We start from the raw sequence: 17,947 nt of genomic DNA, 5'->3' as shown, positions 1-17,947 counted from the left end.
AAAATTATTGGCACATCTGCCTGCGTCGGGGGGCGGGTGTGTGTGTGTGTGTGTGTGTGTGTGTGTGTGTTGGAATTAGATGATCTTTAAGGTCCCTTCTAACTCCAAAGCATTCTATGATTCCATGATTCAATGGTTCTACGAACTACAGGAAACCATGCATGAGATGGCTTAGTTAGGAAGGTCTTATTTTATATGTCATTGCAACACCATCTCCACCACCATATGAAGTTACTGAAGATCTGCTGTATGAGACCAAAAGCTGCAATGACCAAGTGGAACAGAAAGTGGAGACTGAGCGGAGACTGACAGTGCCTGAGAAGGTGCTGGGACCTATTTAACCCACTAAATGGTCTCAGGGGACCACATCCCATGCCACAAAGAGGTGAAAAACAAGCACAGAAACATCCTCGCCAGTGTGATTCAGGGATTATAGCACCCAGATAGATCTGGTGATCTGTGTAAATGAGTAAGTGTAAATAAGACGCACAAATTTTCCCATACAAATTTACTACTGGAGAGAATGCAATATTCCAGAGACATCAGAGCAACTTGACTAGTTCTGGCCAATATTCTGCATCTTGAGAGAAGGTGAATGCATCCTCCTCACTCATCACTATCTATGAAGCCAGATCAGGAGATCATCAGAGCTCACAAGAGCAGAAAGAGAAGGGCGTAAATAAATCGACAGCAACACCAGTTTCCAGAGTCCTGTGCATCCAGCAAAACACCAGCGAGACCAGGTTTCATTCCAGGAGTCATCCCAAAGGCAGGTGCTTTCAGGCTCTGCAGGTTGCTTGGGAAAAGGGTTTGTCTATGCGTGTCAGGGGAGCAGAGGGGATTTGCTGGAGCAGGGAGGCATACCGCAGCGTTCCGCCGCGCAAATCTCCCAACAGGGCAGTGTCCACTGAGGAGCCTCTGCCGCCGGGATCCCTCTGACCCTCTGGTCCGGAGTGCCCCGGGCGCTGCGGGCCGGGCGGGCCGTGCCGAGCTCCCACCGCCCCGGGCCCCACAGCCCCGAGTGCCCATAGCCCCGGGCCCCACAGCCCCGAGTGCCCACAGCCCCGAGTGCCCACAGCCCCGAGTGCCCACAGCCCCGAGCCCCACAGCCCCGGGCCCCACAGCCCCGGGCCCCACAGCCCCGGGCCCCACAGCCCCGAGTGCCCACAGCCCCGGGCCCCACAGCCCCGAGTGCCCACAGCCCCGGGCCCCACAGCCCCGGGCCCCACAGCCCCGAGTGCCCACAGCCCCGAGTGCTCACAGCCCCGCTGAGCGCCCACAGCCCCGAGTGCCCATAGCTCCGAGTGCCCACAGCCCCGCCGAGCGCCCACAGCCCCGGGCCCCACAGCCCCGAGTGCCCACAGCCCCGGGCCCCACAGCCCCGGGCCCCACAGCCCCGAGCGCCCCACAGCCCCGAGTGCCCACAGCCCCGAGTGCCCACAGCCCCGAGTGCCCACAGCCCCGGGCCCCACAGCTCCGAGTGCTCACAGCCCCGCCGAGCGCCCACAGCCCCGAGTGCCCATAGCTCCGAGTGCCCACAGCCCCGCCGAGCGCCCACAGCCCCGGGCCCCACAGCCCCGAGTGCCCACAGCCCCGGGCCCCACAGCCCCGGGCCCCACAGCCCCGAGCGCCCCACAGCCCCGAGTGCCCACAGCCCCGAGTGCCCACAGCCCCGGGCCCCACAGCCCCGAGCGCCCCACAGCCCCGAGTGCCCACAGCCCCGAGCGCCCACAGCCCCGGGCCCCACAGCCCCGAGCGCCCCACAGCCCCGAGTGCCCACAGCCCCGAGTGCCCACAGCCCCGGGCCCCACAGCCCCGAGCGCCCCACAGCCCCGAGTGCCCACAGCCCCGAGTGCCCACAGCCCCGGGCCCCACAGCCCCGGGCCCCACAGCCCCGAGCGCCCCACAGCCCCGAGTGCCCACAGCCCCGAGCGCCCACAGCCCCGGGCCCCACAGCCCCGAGCGCCCCACAGCCCCGAGTGCCCACAGCCCCGCTGAGCGCCCACAGCCCCGCTGAGCGCCCACAGCCCCGGGCCCCACAGCCCCGAGTGCCCACAGCCCCGGGCCCCACAGCCCCGCCGAGTGCCCACAGCCCCGGGCCCCACAGCCCCGAGTGCCCACAGCCCCGGGCCCCACAGCCCCGCCGAGTGCCCACAGCCCCGGGCCCCACAGCCCCGAGTGCCCACAGCCCCGAGCGCCCACAGCCCCGGGCCCCACAGCCCCGAGTGCCCACAGCCCCGGGCCCCACAGCCCCGCTGAGCGCCCACAGCCCCGGGCCCCACAGCCCCGAGTGCCCACCGCCCTGGGCCCCACAGCTCCGAGTGCCCACAGCCCCGGGCCCCACAGCCCCGCCGAACGCCCACAGCCCCGGGCCTGCCCCGCCCGGCCTCCCTCACCGCCCGCAGTGGGACAGCGGGATTTTTGTTTTTAGAAATCTTGTAGGACTGCATTTTTTTCAGGGGAAGTCCAAGCTAACATGAATGTAAAAAATTGTAGCGGCATGCAGCGCGTTTGTTTTGTACCCAGTGAAGCCTCTGGGGTGCTTGGCTGAGTGAAGAACAAGAACTTTTCTTTAAACTCAGAAATCTCTGCCACGGCAAAGCTCTAACTACCAATATGCCTGTCTCCCCTAGGGCTAGCTACTGGCAGCAAAACTATGAAAAGAACGTAACATTTCACTCCCTTTTGTCATTTCCCTAAACCCGCCCTCCCACAAACCAGCCAGTGGGAAGAGGAAGGTCCTGACACTCCTTTTCCTGACGGGGCAAAACCAGAAGGAAATAGCTGAGCAACTTGGCGGCCCTTAGGCAGCTAACATTCCCGGCAACACACCTGGTTATTATAGTGATGATTAGCAAGCTATGAATGTTCCTATTTCACATTTTTACTTTGTATTGAATTTGTAGATATTTTTCTCCCTTAGGGAATGTGAAATTGTGAGCAAACACTGAAAATTGCAGAACGCTTTCATCAACAAGGACATTCAGATAACTACAGAAATAATAAACAGCTTTCTGGACAACATTTTTTAAATCCCTTTGGCAATGTCCCATCCGTTTTGAAAAGGGGTCACAGGTTTCCTTGAGTGTGTTGAAGTATTACTGCAACTATCACTCTCCTTATGGATTTGCATGCTTTCAAAACTATCTCAGAGGCATCCCAAATAATCTAAGACGCCATCAACCTTAAGAAAATTATGAATAGTACTGACCTCATTTCCAGAGAAAGGAAAAAGTCAGGGAAAAAGAGCAGAGTTGCATATTCATGGCCAGACTCCTAATGATTAAAAGGGGAATTTTTCAGTTTTCTTTCCAGTGGTCTCAGGGAGTGTTTTAAAGAACTATCTACTTTAAAAAAAAGAGAAGCAATAGCTTGACAATGCTCTCCTAGAAGCTGTGCCTTGTTTCCTTGAAATAAAAATTTAGACGATCTTTAGATCCATTTCAACCCTTTAACATTTTATGATTCTGTGGTTTTGTAGGGTTAGAATTAGAGGCAAACAGGAACTCTGTGTACAAGCTACTTGACCTAGTATATCCATAGAGATTGAGGGCATAGCTGGTTATTTATTTCTGAAAAAGTTCACTGGCAAAGCAAGCAAATTAGAAACACTTTTTGTCAGTATTTTCTAGCAAAAAGCCCCCACACCACCTGTTCCATGTCCATTCCTTGCTCTTTTTTGACAAAACTGCTTCTCGGTTGTGGGAAAGGGAATCAAGAGGGTAGAAAAAGATTGGCAAAACTAAATAAAAGTCAGATAAAATGGGTACTTCTAGAGCAGAAAACAAAATCTAGCCAAAATGTTTCTTTTCTTTCCCAAATCAATTCTATGACAAGTTTTGAGCCTTCCTAGTTATAATAGTACATGAAGACAAACTACTTATGCATGTTGATCCTTCTTCCAAGTTGTTCTTGTTTAGTTTAATTCTTCCTGGCTTTTAGCAACCATAATCTCCTTTAATTGTGAGCCTTCCTTAATGAAGACTGTTCTTGAAACTGTCATTTAAAATAAGTCATTAATTGTTTTCCACTCCCCATTAAATATCATAGGAAGCTATACCATTAATTCTATCACTGCTAAATCCCCACATTGCCAGATGCTGAAGCAGAATGAGACTATGGATTACAAAACATATGGATTTATTTACACTAGGTAACTTCTTTATTAAAATATCTTAACACAGTCATTACTGAGAGTTCTTTCCCAAGCCCCTGCTGTCACACTCTGGAACACACACCACATCTGCTTTTCACATATGCTTTCCAGCCCCAGTCCACCCACATGGGCCCCTCTCACAGCAGTGTGTGCCCCTCCTCCCCAGCCTCAGATGCAAACACAATGGGGCTGTAGCACTCACAGCAGTGCAGGCGGTTCTAATGGGCCCTGGCTGTTTGGAGGGTGCCATCCCTGCTCTTGTATCCCTGCTCCTCAGCAAGAGAGCTCATGCTGACTGTGCAGGGTCCTCTCTGATAGCAGCACTCCCCAGAAACAACACAGCTTCTCCAGCATGAAACTGCCAAGGCAGATTTTTCCCTGGTGACAGATGACCAGGGGTTTCTAACTCATTAAAAGAAGTATAAAAAGCAAGCCCACACTTTCTGCTCTCCTTTTCTTTAGGCCACAAGAACCTGAACTGTAGACTAATGCTAAACACAGTCCCTTGGTATTGTGGACTAAGAAATGAGAAACACCCTGCAATGAACTCCCTGTTTCTTCTTCCTTGAAAACTGTTCAGACACCTTTCTGAGCAGTGTAAGAAAGATACACTCTGGAACAGAGAGATGTTTTTTTTTCCAAAGCTTTCAGTTCATCCTTAGTTTGCATAGGTCTGATTTTCTGACTGCAAGAGCAGGCTTGCCCTTCCCCTCCCCATGAAGTTTGCTCTTATTCTGCAAATAGATAACCAGTAAAAAGTGGAAACTATTCTTAAAATGTACACTCTTTGTTTCCTACTGTCTACCCTTTCCGTAGTTACGTATTGTCTTTTCCCTATGGGCAGCATCCTTTTGCCTGACTTTCTGATTCTTCATCCCTTTGGTGATTTTTGGTTTTTTTTTATTGCTGGGTTATTGACTTTGAGCCAAAAAGGAGTGACCTCTTTTTTTTTTCTTTCTTTCTTTTTTTTTTCTTTCTTTTTTTTTTTCTTTTTTTTTTTTTTTTTTTTTTTTATATATTAGCAGAAAACACATATTGTAACAAAGGACTTTTGAAACTGCCTCCATAGCAACCAAGGATTCTTTATAAAAGAGGATGTTCAAGATCTCCTCATTGCTTAACAATGTGTTTCAAACCACAGGCCCCCTTCTGATGAACTAGATTTTCAGTGCATATCTCACCACTATCCCCTCACATTAAAATGCTAAAGATACAAAGTAATGTCCTATAAAATTAGGAAAGAAATTTATTCCTAGTGCGCCTCTTTTCAATCCCTTTAGTCCAGCCATTCTCAGGGTCAGAGCACATTGGTTCTTGCCTGCTGTTTATGAAGTCTTCACTTAACCTCAACTCATCTGGAAGTTTCCTCTCACCTGGTTCCCAGCCTGACACAGGATTCAAGCCAGGTCCTACTCCTTCCTCCACTCCCAGTTTAGCTTCTTACTTTGCTCCTCATGTAATTTATATCCACTCCTAATTTTCTCTGGCCCCACTCCCTGACTCTTACTCCCATTCTCTGCCTCCACTCATCTGGCTTCACTAACTTTTTTGTCTCCTTATCCCTAAAATCCAAATGTCCAGATGGAAAATTGTACTAGCATAATTACTCTTAACCTGAGTTCTTTCTTCCCTTGTTGCTCTAGCTAAGGGTCCTGCTTGATCTAACAGGCTCTTTATGGTGACACTTTTTTTCTCAAGCAGTGCAATTCTTCAGTCTTTTCAATTCTTCAGTTAAGTTCACTATTGCTTCAACCACCAGAATATTCTTATTAACTTTTATCATTTGTTATATTACCAGCATGGGATCCAATATAGTTTTACTTACAAATGTCTGGTAGATGGCAGCTCCTTCCTTACTATCAAATAAATATAAGATGTATTTTGCTATTTTATAAAAAAAAAATCTATCAGAACAACCAGCAACAGTCAGCAATCAGCTGCTGGTGCAACTACCATCAAATACAGGCATTGCAGGCAAGTATTTAAACTTCAACAGCATAGATATTTCTTGTCTACTGTCCTTTTACTCCTATGATGTGGATTACTGAGGCTTAGTTTTATAATGTTATTTTGGATGTAGAGAAGTCTTCTTTACATGTACTTTTATTACCACATCTTGGCAGATTTGAGCACAGAGCACACAAATGAACAGTGATAATGTTCTTCAAATAGGAACATTTAAGAGAACCAAATGGGGCTTAAACAAGAATGTAGGTATTAATGATGTGTGTCTTTACAAACCCAACCAACATGACAACATAAGTTGAAGTAACATTAATAAATTATTACGAAATAAATGTGCATTATGTACATCAAAACAGCTTTGCAGAACACCCAGGTAATATCAATAAATTACCAACAATAGCAGTGTCCAAAAATATTATCTGAGAATTAGAATTAGCATCTAACACAGACCAGATGTTTGCTCATAGGAGCAGTGGCCCTATCCACATCAATGGCTTCCGTGTGGACCAGTAACCATTTTTCATTAACAACAAAGTTGTCACTGGGCTGTGCTTATGGTGCTAACTGATACTTCCACGTTGGGCCTTCTTCACAGGGGGTGAAACTGAAATGCGGGATGCAACAGATTTCCAGAGGAAATTAATTAATTCAAACCATTTACAGCATGTTGGTGAGGTTAGGTTTCCAATGCTGTCACTCAGAAAAAAACACATACAGGTTGGACTGATCCAGGATTTAGAAAGGAAGGGTGGAAAAACAATAATTTAAAACCTTCTAGTGCCAAGAGTTGTTTGGTTTTTTTTTCCTCCCTAGCAAATAAACACAGTGTTCTGCATAAACAGGCAGTTAAATTTTACTAAGTTTTAGAGTAGTTTTACAAATTTTCTTGAGAGCACTTGTCTCAAAATGTCCCAAATTATAATTTATGGAAATAACAGGTACTTATATAATTCCCAAAAGATTTAAATCTTCAAATTTTAAAGATCATAATTTTTGATATCTGCTTCCTACATTCAACTTCTTAAACAAATCTCAGTGAAGACAATCTCATGTCATTTCCAAAGTCATTTCAGCTAATGGAAAGAAGACACAAAGAAAAGAAGACATCTGAACCATCACGCCACCTTTCCCAGATTAAATTATCTAATGAGAATGCAGGAAGGAGAAAGGTGGATTGTCCTTTTTGGTGTCTTAGGGATCTTTCAAGGGGATATTTTTGATGTCAGAAACAGAAATTAACAGTGTTCCCTGAATGCTACAATGCCTAAACAGACCTCAATCCTTCTAGAAAACAACCTACATGTACAAGGAGGTACCCATTCTGCCATTTTGATGCACCTTTGGTACATCTTCTGTTAGTCCAGTATCACAGGCATCCCTGACATCAACTGAGCAATGGGTACAAAGCCACACTGGAACAATTAAAAGCTATTGTTTCTTCTCTTAATTTGTCTGTGGAGCTTTGGACTGGATTTACACACAGTAAAAAAGCTGTTAATTTTTTCCTCTCCACCCTTTTTCATCACACGACTGTTTCTGTTTTTTTACCAACTGTGTATCTATATATTCGTATAGTTGAGTTGTCTTTCATTACTCTGACACCTAAATAAATAACAGCCTTGAAATGATTACTTCAGATTTTAGAGACCATGATCAAACTAGAGAAATGGACTTTTGGGTGAGCGAAAATTCATTAATTTCTTGTTCTGTCAAATAAAAGCTGTTAAGAAATGAAGTCTTGGATGCATTTTCAGCTCTTCATCTCCCAGCCAAACCAGAGGTGTCAAAGAAATCACTTCCTTATTCCCAGAACTCTGCTCCTGGGGCATAGGAGCAAAGAAATTATCCACTTTGAGGACCAAGGCCATCATTTTGGGGCAAAACCTAGGAGCTGATGAGCTTGCATGAATCTGTCGCAGCTGAGTCATGAAAAAAACAGGCTACTGTTTAAAGCTGCAAGACTCCATTCATTGTTTCCACAAGGAGATTTAGAGAACAGGAGGTGAAGCACACCAGTCTAGATTGGCTTTAATTGCAATCACTGACTGTCAGATGTAATTAGAAGAAACAGCATCCCGTAGGAAGCTATGGGGAATGGAAAAGAGGAAAGGAGCTTTTGAAATTCACTACAGCTGTTTGCTCTTTAGAGTCTGATGTTCTCTACTTCAGGCAGAATCTACCCCTATAATACCAGCATGGTGGTACTGAGAGCATACGGTTTCGCATTCCAGTAGTAAAGAAGTAAGAGGCTATGAGATGCAGTGCAGAACTGTAAAGACAATATGAAAGACAATTATTTAGCAGTTGAGTCCTTAAGTGAGTGGAAGTAATGCATGTGAGTACTGGCCTTGACATTCCATGAGCTGTTTACCCTGACAGTACTCTTAATCCAAGATGCTATTGATGCCTTAAGTTTTAGCTTTCATGTTTTCAGATTCTGTGCTGCCCAGGGATGTAGTTCTGAGCCTCATATTAAGTACCAGTAAACTCTCTTCACAGAGTAGGTAGACAAACCAAATCCTTTTCCTGCTGAAGACCAACTTTCAGGCCCAAAAGCACAAACAATGGTGGACTGAAGGGAGAAAACAAGAAGGATGAGACCTCACAACCTGAAGCTGTAATTGGACAATTAAACCCCAATATGCAAATGAACCAAAACTTATAAAAATGTAACATCTTGTGACTGGTCAGCCATTTTGTGACCATTCTTAATCTGCCCTGAGTGTAGCCCTGGTCAGGCTCCTGTCCTGCCCAAGGTGGATCCTGGAAGCCTTTCAATAAATACCTACTTTATTCTCTAGCTCTGTCCAGTTTCTGTTGCAGGTCAGCCTTCCCAAGACATCAGTATGAAAAATTTTCTGAGGCTCATCTGCCCCAGTGGCTACTGCTTCCTGCTGAAGTTCATCCATGTAGGAACTTGTAATAGTGCTGGGAATAACACTGAAGAGATGAAACATCATACATCTCTGGGAAGGAAGGTGAAAGACCTAGACTGTGATGGTATTTCTGTTAGATCTTCTGGGAGAGGATAAAAGTCTTGGGAGACCACAGATCTATCCTGAAGAAGAAGCCACTGGTTAACATATGTTGTCATTTGGAGGGTTTCAGACTTCATACATTTATGTCTAACTTGAGTTGAGCAGGGAAAATTGCTACTGTTACATGGCTGTTACTACACTTCATGAGTAGTTTAGTAGTGGTTCATAGTCAATCTGGAAGACTATATTCAATTTTGGAATAAAGGGTCTGTCCTGGATTAAAAACTGTGCAAAGTTTTTTGTGATAATCAAAAGGCAAGATATAATCATTTTATTAAAGTTGCAAATTAAGCAAGATGGACAACCTTTGAGTACATGGTGCAATAGAATCCAAGTTGAAAATTATCTCAGAAAGTCATAGAATTGTAGAATTTTTCAAGTTGAGAGGGTTTTCAGGATGTCACCTGTCCTGTCTCTGGCTCATTGCAGACTATATAATTAGGTCAAGCTGATCACAATCTTTCAAAACCTCCACAGAGAAAACACAGTTCTAAAATGACACACAGAGAATTCTTCTCTGTCAGTAAATTCTGAAAAATGTCTGTCTAAACAAAAAGATCTGAGAGTTACTGTGGCTCACAAGCTGGACAAGAGTCAAGAATGTTATGCTTTTTGAAAAAAAATGTAAATAGGAATGTTCTCTCTAATTCAGCTGAAATATTTGCTGTATTTGGCATTAGTAAGGTGTCAGCTGGAGCACTAATGTCTGATTTTGTGCACAATTCAGGAGGCATGTGGACCAACTGAATAATGTGTTGTGATTACAACTAGGGTTTCTAATTAGCACAAGGGAGATTAGATCAGATGACAGGAAAAACCTCCTAACAGAAAGGTTAGTGCAACACTGGAATGCATTGCCTGGGCAGTGAGGTTTCCATCATGGGAGGTTATTGAAAAACAAATTGGATAAGAACTTGTCAGGAATGACATAAAAATATGGAGATAAAAGGGATGAGATGGCCTATTAAGGTCTCTTTCAGGCCTCCTTCTCTCTGTGATTTCTGAATTTGTCATTCAGATTTGGTGAAGAATTAAACTCTGTGTCAATGTGTTCTTAAGACATATCACTTGGAAACAACAACCAGGTTATTTCTTTCTGATCTGGATACAGTCAGTGCTCATATGTGTCTGGTGCCTGTGTTGCTTAAGTACTAATGAGCTGAATCTGCCAAGATCCATTAGCCAAAATATTTCAGCTCACGTACTTCAGAGGATACAAAGTGCTTATGTGAGCACCTCTGTAAGCAAATTTAAGTGGGGGTAATAAATTCTGCCAAAGATGCAGTAATGAGCAGCTGGATGTGAGTAAATGGCAACCTGTTTCATGGACATACCTGTTCGAGTAGTACACATCTGCACACACACTTAATGATGCCTTGCAGATTTTATGTACACTTTAGTACACTGGTACAAAGCAATTTGGTATCCTGTAATGGAAAAGTACTCATCCTTTTGCAATAGTGATCTCTTTTTTATTCACTAAAAAGCAAACAGCATTAAAGTATTATAACATTCACTGCCTAAGAACTAGAATTAGAAATGCATTTAAAAATTGCAGCACACCTCCTCAGAGTTAGAAGAAAAAGTAAAAGCTTTTTTTTCTGGAATTTGGAATCTTGGGTTCTTTTTCTTGGTTAGTTTCCTTTAAATCAACTCTGAAGGAATGATGCTTCCCAGTGGCTGGCATGGCTCCTTGAGAGCTGGGAATTCAGTGTTCTCTTCTAGGGGCAGTGGTTGACTTAAATCTGGGATTTGGGCCAAATCACCTAATATATTTTTGCATTCTCCACAGCTTTTAAATCTTCAGTACCCTTTCTTCTTTCAGAGAAAGAATAATAGGAGTTATCTGAGAAAGCAGATGTTGCTTGTGGTGTTTTTCTGCTCAAACATAGAAGAAAGCAACACTGCTTACTAAAATCCTAATTTTAGTTAGTGCCATACTCCATCTCCAGCCATATTGCTAGCCCAGTCTTCTAGATCAATACTGAAATAATTTTATTATTTGTGTAGGACCTTGTCCTCAATGAGATGAATATAAATGGAATTCACGTTTGTTCCACTGATTTTGGCTTTTTCACCATTTATTTTCTGTGACCTCAAGCCAGGTCTGTATAGACTGAATTTGGAATGCACTTGGGGAAACAAAAGCTAACAGAAAAAAAGAAGGAGAAAGTCAGAATAGAAGGTAGTGTGCTAATAGATATCACTAATTGCTATTTTGTTGTTATTATATTATTTCATTGATATTGAAATAATTAATAACATTTCATGGCTGTTACTCTTAACATCTATAACCAGACCCGGAAAACATACTGTCTGACAGTAGAAATGAAAGGATTTTTACTTATGCTTTTTTGAAGAGACTTTTAAAATTATTTCTATAGTAATAAATAACTTACATGAGTTTCCTGATTTTATTAACGTTTATAAAAATTAACTTAATTCCTCATTAAATATAAATAAACGAATGCTGGCAAAAAATTACCTTAAACAAAACACACGGAATGAATTACGTGGCATACTACAGATGTTTAATACTTAAAAATGTATCTTATGGAGCTTTTGGAGGACTGGGGTTCTACTTTTCTGGGGGACAAATGTGAAACATTATCATGGAGTGAATAAAACTGTTTCAAGAAACAGCAACATCGGAAAAGCCAGAGGGCAAGCAAAAACAAAAAACAAAAAACCACCACCACCACCAAAACCCCAAACTAAGCCTCTCTCCTTTCTTTTGTCTTATTATGAATACATATATGAATAATAAGAAGCACACCTGACACTCAAGCCCCTTATAGCCCAACTGTAAATGTAAACAACTAATCTTACTGTTACAATTAAAAATAATGCTAAAGTACAACAAGATTTTCAAAATAACGGTGATCAATGAGTGCATTCGTTTAATACCGTGAAAATAAACATATTACCAGTGTTTGTACCTATAAAAGTTTTGTGAAAACTTCCCATTTAAATGAACAAGCAGAATTTCTTTTGCCAGTGCCTTCTGCATTTTGGGCATAAGGCCAGAAAAACTTAGTGGGTCATAAAGCCCTGCTCCCTGTTGTTACGGGCAACTGAAACCTGTTTATAAATTCTGCAAGACTCATTATAAAATTGGCTAAGATTTCTCACCCTCCTGCTTCTGGTTGAAAGCTGTTCCTGGTATTAGAAATCTCCTAACTTGCAGTTTAAAAGTATTCATTACTGCTTTACACCGTTTTGCTACTGTGCCAACAGTATCTCTTAACTTAATAGCTCTTTTTATTCTCTCTGGTGGTTTTCATCATGTGTGCTTCCAGATATTTATGATATTTCATATACATTATCTCAAATTTTATTTTACAGATCTGTATAGAGGTTATTCTCCAAGTTTGTTCTAGTTTAAATTCACAGTCTTTGAACATGGACTGTATCCAGTATTTCAGAGGAGAATTTTCTAGCACCTTATATAATGACATCAACACGTCTCTATTTCTATCACTTTGCCTGAAGCATACTAGGATTATTTTTGCCTGCTTAGAGTCACATGACACTATTTGACAGAATAAGGATATTCAGGTCTTTCTTGCCTTCTGCTATTTCAAGATGATGAGAACTTATTTTATAGAAAATTCTATTTAGAATGTAACTTTTGATGATGAAATTACATTCCCTACTTGGTCTTCTCTGAGGCTTCTGGGGTGATTAATAGGAATGGCAGTGGTGAAGGATGGACATTAACTCAGAATATCTGGAGCTGGAAAGGACCCAAAAGGATCATCAAAATCCAACTCCTGGACTTTACTCTTGTTCTCAGTGATTGAAGTGTCTTAGATAACTGAGCTGGTCGATGTGAGACACATTTTCGCCTTGCTGTGTCATGAAGAACCACCTGCAGTACACTGTGGTTTTCACAGAGAGACCCTGTTAGTCTCTTAATCATGTGCACAAATTATTTTTATATAAAATAAATAAAATCAGACACAGAATAGGACCTTGAGAAATTTTGTTACAAATCTCATTTCATTGCAAATTTTTAACCAGTGCTTCTTTCTAGGTCCTTGTTCACATTCAATTCTAACTCTTCTCCTTTTATAGTTTCAAGTACTATGTGTGCATATGATTTTTCCCCTTCATTTTAGAAATAACCTGAAAATTGGGTTCTTTTTGTTGCTTGAGTACAAGGGTAATTCTTTGAGATCTGTAGTGTGGGAGACATAGCAACTAGTTTTATTATCTAGGATATAGACATTTATGTGTCAGCTAGTCATCCTCACTCCCTTCATAGTTACTGGGGGAAAAATGTCACATTAATGCATTTAATTTCAGTATAAACTAGACCAGATGAGTCTTGCCTTTGCATCCGTCTAATGAAAAGCTCAAAAAGAATTACTACCTCAAGTGTAGATGCCTCCAGTTTATATTTTAAGCTAGTGGAGAAAATCCTTACTGTACATTTTTAGGATATCTCAGTTTTCTAAACAAGGCAGAGTTTACTCAAATTGGTCTTCTAAAGAGTCCCATAACTTCCTCCAGAGCAATGCCTTAAAGATTGTTTTAGAATACTGGGAAACATTTCTCTGGAGCTAATGTTTAATGAAAAACCTTGGACAAATGGAATGTGATCATGGAGTACAAAATTATTTCCACAATTGATTCTATTCTTAGTTTAGGAGTAAAATCAACTGCCCTTGCACACAACTCAGCTGACATATCTACTCAATGACCTGTTATTAATATATAAGTTTATATATATTATGTATCTATATCTATATATGTAAGTATAACAAATAAGAGGGTGTTAGCTGGTATCTCCAAATCAATGAAGATGAAAGTGATCAGGCCTCATGCACAAATGAGTTCTATAGCTTTCCTGAAGTTTACAGATTTACATTAACATAAAATAGGTGTAGCAGATAATAATAGTTCCCTTGTCAATAATAGCATGATATGTGATGACTATCAAATAATTTATCATCCATTTGTACTATGTAGTTACAAGTAAATGAAAGGAATTTTGGGAGTTATGATGGACAATTGAGGATATGTATTCAAAAAAGTTGTGGTATTTCAAAGAGTCTAAAATTAATTAAATAAGAAATAATTCTAAATTGAATTTTGCAAATAATTTAAGCAAAGTCTTTCCTATAAATTGATTTCACACATTTTAGAACTTACACTGGCCAATTTTCTGGAGAGCTATTTTTGCATGTTCTTGTGAGATGATGAGATAATATTAGAAAACAGACTGAAAGAGGAATGCTGAGGACTGCACATCCACCTGTGAGTATGGGGCATGGGAATAAGACCTGTTCCATTATGTTTGTAGGAACTAATTGTAGCTGATCCATTTTTCAGCCATTACGGAAATGTCTGATACTATATTCATGAGAACTCCATCTGCTCTTGATTTCTATGCTCCAAGAAAATAATCTCTTCCACTTCCCATAACATATTTCAACTTTGTAAGCTAAACATACCCTATCCTTTTGTGCTGGAGAGATGTAATAATAAAAAAATAACAATAATAATAATAATAGTAATAATAATAATAATAATAATAATAATTTTACGTTGAATTTTACAGAAGTAAAACAGGTAAAGTTCCTCAAGTGTTCTTTGCATGGAAAATGTTTCAAGGCAGAAATATTTTACTCATTTGACATAGTGCATCTGTCATTCAACAAAGGATTAATATTCCTAATTCTGCCTGATTTTTTTGTTAAAGAGGAACTGCTTTTTGGAACAATAAAGCTACTCTTGTGGGTTTTTACCCCAATGTAGAAAAAATGCCATGTACATAGACTAAATGAGTTATCCATTCCCAGCCACAGAACACAGAAATGGTATTTTTACAGACTTTAGAAGTTTGCATCTGAGACCTAGCTTTTCTCTGAAGCAGGAAAAAGAAACTAAGAAACATGTTAAAAATCTCAGTTTCCAGCCCTTGCTCACTAGTAAGTTTACGGAGTTACAGGAAACAAATAAAACCTCTTCTTCAAACAGACCTTTTAAATGCAAATTTTAGATTGTAAATTACCTTCTAGTTTGGAAATCAGTGTCATTCCAGAAGGTGGGAAGAATTTGGGCATCACTGGAATGCTGAAGATGAAACTTTCCAGACATATTCCTGTCACGTAGATTGATATTTCACCTGAAACCTTCACAGTGCTTCTTTTACTTTCTGCAAACCCTATAGTATCAGTGATTATGCTGAGATAGCTTAACCTGAGATGTCAGGGGCTGATATGTTGATGTGAAAAATCTCTGGAAAGAAAAAAACCCACCTTTATCTAAGCAGCTCATGTATCTTGCCTGGGAAAGAGTTTTATGGAGGCAAATTAAATAATTTATCTTGAAAACAGATCTTGATATCTATCTCAGAGCTAGCACAGAAAACTTAGATGTTGTCAGAGAGGTAACAAATTCTGGGATGCCATGGTGTTAACTGCTTCAGAGGAGTTTGCTCGGGAGACATACCAGAAATAGTAAAATTTGTTCAAACTTGATAGAAAGTTTAATTTATAAAGGGAAAAGAACAATAGCCAGTGTGTACTCTGTACATCTTCATTGAAGAAGCAGGAGAACAATTATACTATAATGAGATGTTTGCTATTTTTTTCTGTATCTTATGCATTTACCACATTCTCAAGGGGTATTTATTTTTTCATAAGGCCAAAATTCAACACCATATCGGGATATCCCTTTATTTCATTTCACTTATTGGCGTATCCAATATCTATAAATGGTGTCACTTTAAGAGACTCATATGGTTGTACTTATCAAAGATACTTCTGGACAGCCTTCTTGGACTGAGGAAATCATATCTTTACATCTTATAAAGTATTCTATATAATCATAGTCAGCAAGCAATGAATGTAGAAACTAAATTAATGTAACAATGTCCATGCTCTTCATGCAGTGTACTGCTGCCACGTGTTTGAGGCGGTGGAATGGTCTTTTTCTCCAGGAAGATGTATTTGACATTATCTTTCAAAAATGAAATCTAAACTCTAAAAAATATATTATATTGAAGTAAATTAAGTTTCCCAGCAAAGTGTCAATATTTTATTTTCAAAAATAAAATAATTTCCTTTTATTTTTTTCCTGATTTTTATTTTGGTTATTCAGTTAAAAGAACAGAGAACAGCAATACAGAACAGGACTTGTCAATAACCATAAACCATGGAAAGCAAAATATTTCAAGTCATACCCCCAACCTTCTCAGGTATGTTTTAGTCAAATAAAATGAAGTGTTATTATCATGATGTAAACCCCTGTTTGATATCCATGTAAAATTAAAGGTTTCTTCAGCTCTGTCCCTGGTTAGCAAAAATACATGTGATGTCTTTTACCCTAGAATTAGATTCCTTGCTGGGCAAAGGCTTTTAGATATGGATGCTGCAATACAGTTAATCTCTTTCATGTGGCTGGGAGACCAAAAACTCTCAGAGGATTAACACAAGAGGCACTAGCTTTAAATTCACAGTGAACTCCTGGTATAAGGTAGTTGTTTGTCATCTTTCATGAGTAGCAGGTCTCTAAAAACTACATTAAAGGGAAGAGGTATGTAAAAAATATCTGAGGCCTTATAAAAAATTTTCAATAGCCTCAGCAATCACCCTTCAAACTCTAGTAAAATTTTAATTATTTCCTTAAACATGTGCCTAGAACATATCCACCTTAAGATAAGTATTACAAAATAAAAATTAATTTCTTAAGATAAAGCATAAAAAATATAAAATAACATATAATTTAAAGTCATACATTGGCCAAAAATGATACTAGAAATTTCCATAACAGTTTATTTTTGCAAAGAAAATTATTTTCAGACTTTATTGATTTCCACAGACAAAAGGTGTCAAAAAACTTAGATAGAAAGATACCAGATTGGTGTCTGGGGAGGGGGAAGTATCAGAGCCTTCTGAATTGCTGCCCAAAAAAATTGCTAAAAGATGTCAAGTTGGTCCCAAAACCAAAAACACAGACTTTCAGCTGCTGTTCCACAAATTTTACACGTGCCATATTGGCCATGAAACAAAACATGGTTTCTCAGCTGTTGTTCCAATTCTTCATACTGAGCACATAAAAAATGAAGTGTAAATAATATTTTTATTTTTCAGAACCAGAGAGCTGAATCTGTGCAAATGAAGGAAAAGACCCTTGGGTCTGAAAGTGCAAAGACTTGGAAGAAAGTGGGGACATTGGTAGGAGGAGCCTTATGGATGCTTGTGTTGCATTGTAGACTGCATATGGGAAAGATTATTTAAAAGCTTTGATCAGTGGATGCTTCTGCTGTACTTAGGGACTCAGACAGTTGATGGAACCAGAGAGTTCAGAACGATTCAGAAGAAGAGAGTGAAGGCACTCGAGCAGAAAAATGCTCCAATTTGAAATGAGCTGTGTGGGGGGACAAGGAGAATGTGCTATGGTTCCTGCCAATGTCACTCCAGACCTCTTCTCTTGGACATATTCAGAAGAGATGCAAATTTAGAAGAAAACATAAATAAAACATGAAGAGAGACACTGTACTTCAGAGAACTGCCTAACTGAGTCTCTGGGAAGAACAACTTTTCCCTGTGTAATCTCAGCCTGTGTTTTCATTGACACTTAATGTGCGACCCTGATGGAGTGGATTTTCCAAAAGACCAGGTCTGTCATTCTCTCTCCATCTCAGAAGTTTTCTTACCTTCTTCCCAGCTCCAGGAATCATAGCCCTCTGCCCACCTTTGTATTGGCCAAGATACTTTTTGAACTCTTGCATGAACAGTTCTATTTCACAGTGCAATGGAAAATTACCCATCTATTT

Source organism: Sylvia atricapilla, chromosome 3 (genome assembly GCF_009819655.1).
Source record: "Sylvia atricapilla isolate bSylAtr1 chromosome 3, bSylAtr1.pri, whole genome shotgun sequence".
NCBI lineage: Eukaryota > Metazoa > Chordata > Aves > Passeriformes > Sylviidae > Sylvia > Sylvia atricapilla.
The sequence above is the reverse complement of the archived record's forward strand: the minus strand, read 5'-3'. Positions refer to the sequence as shown.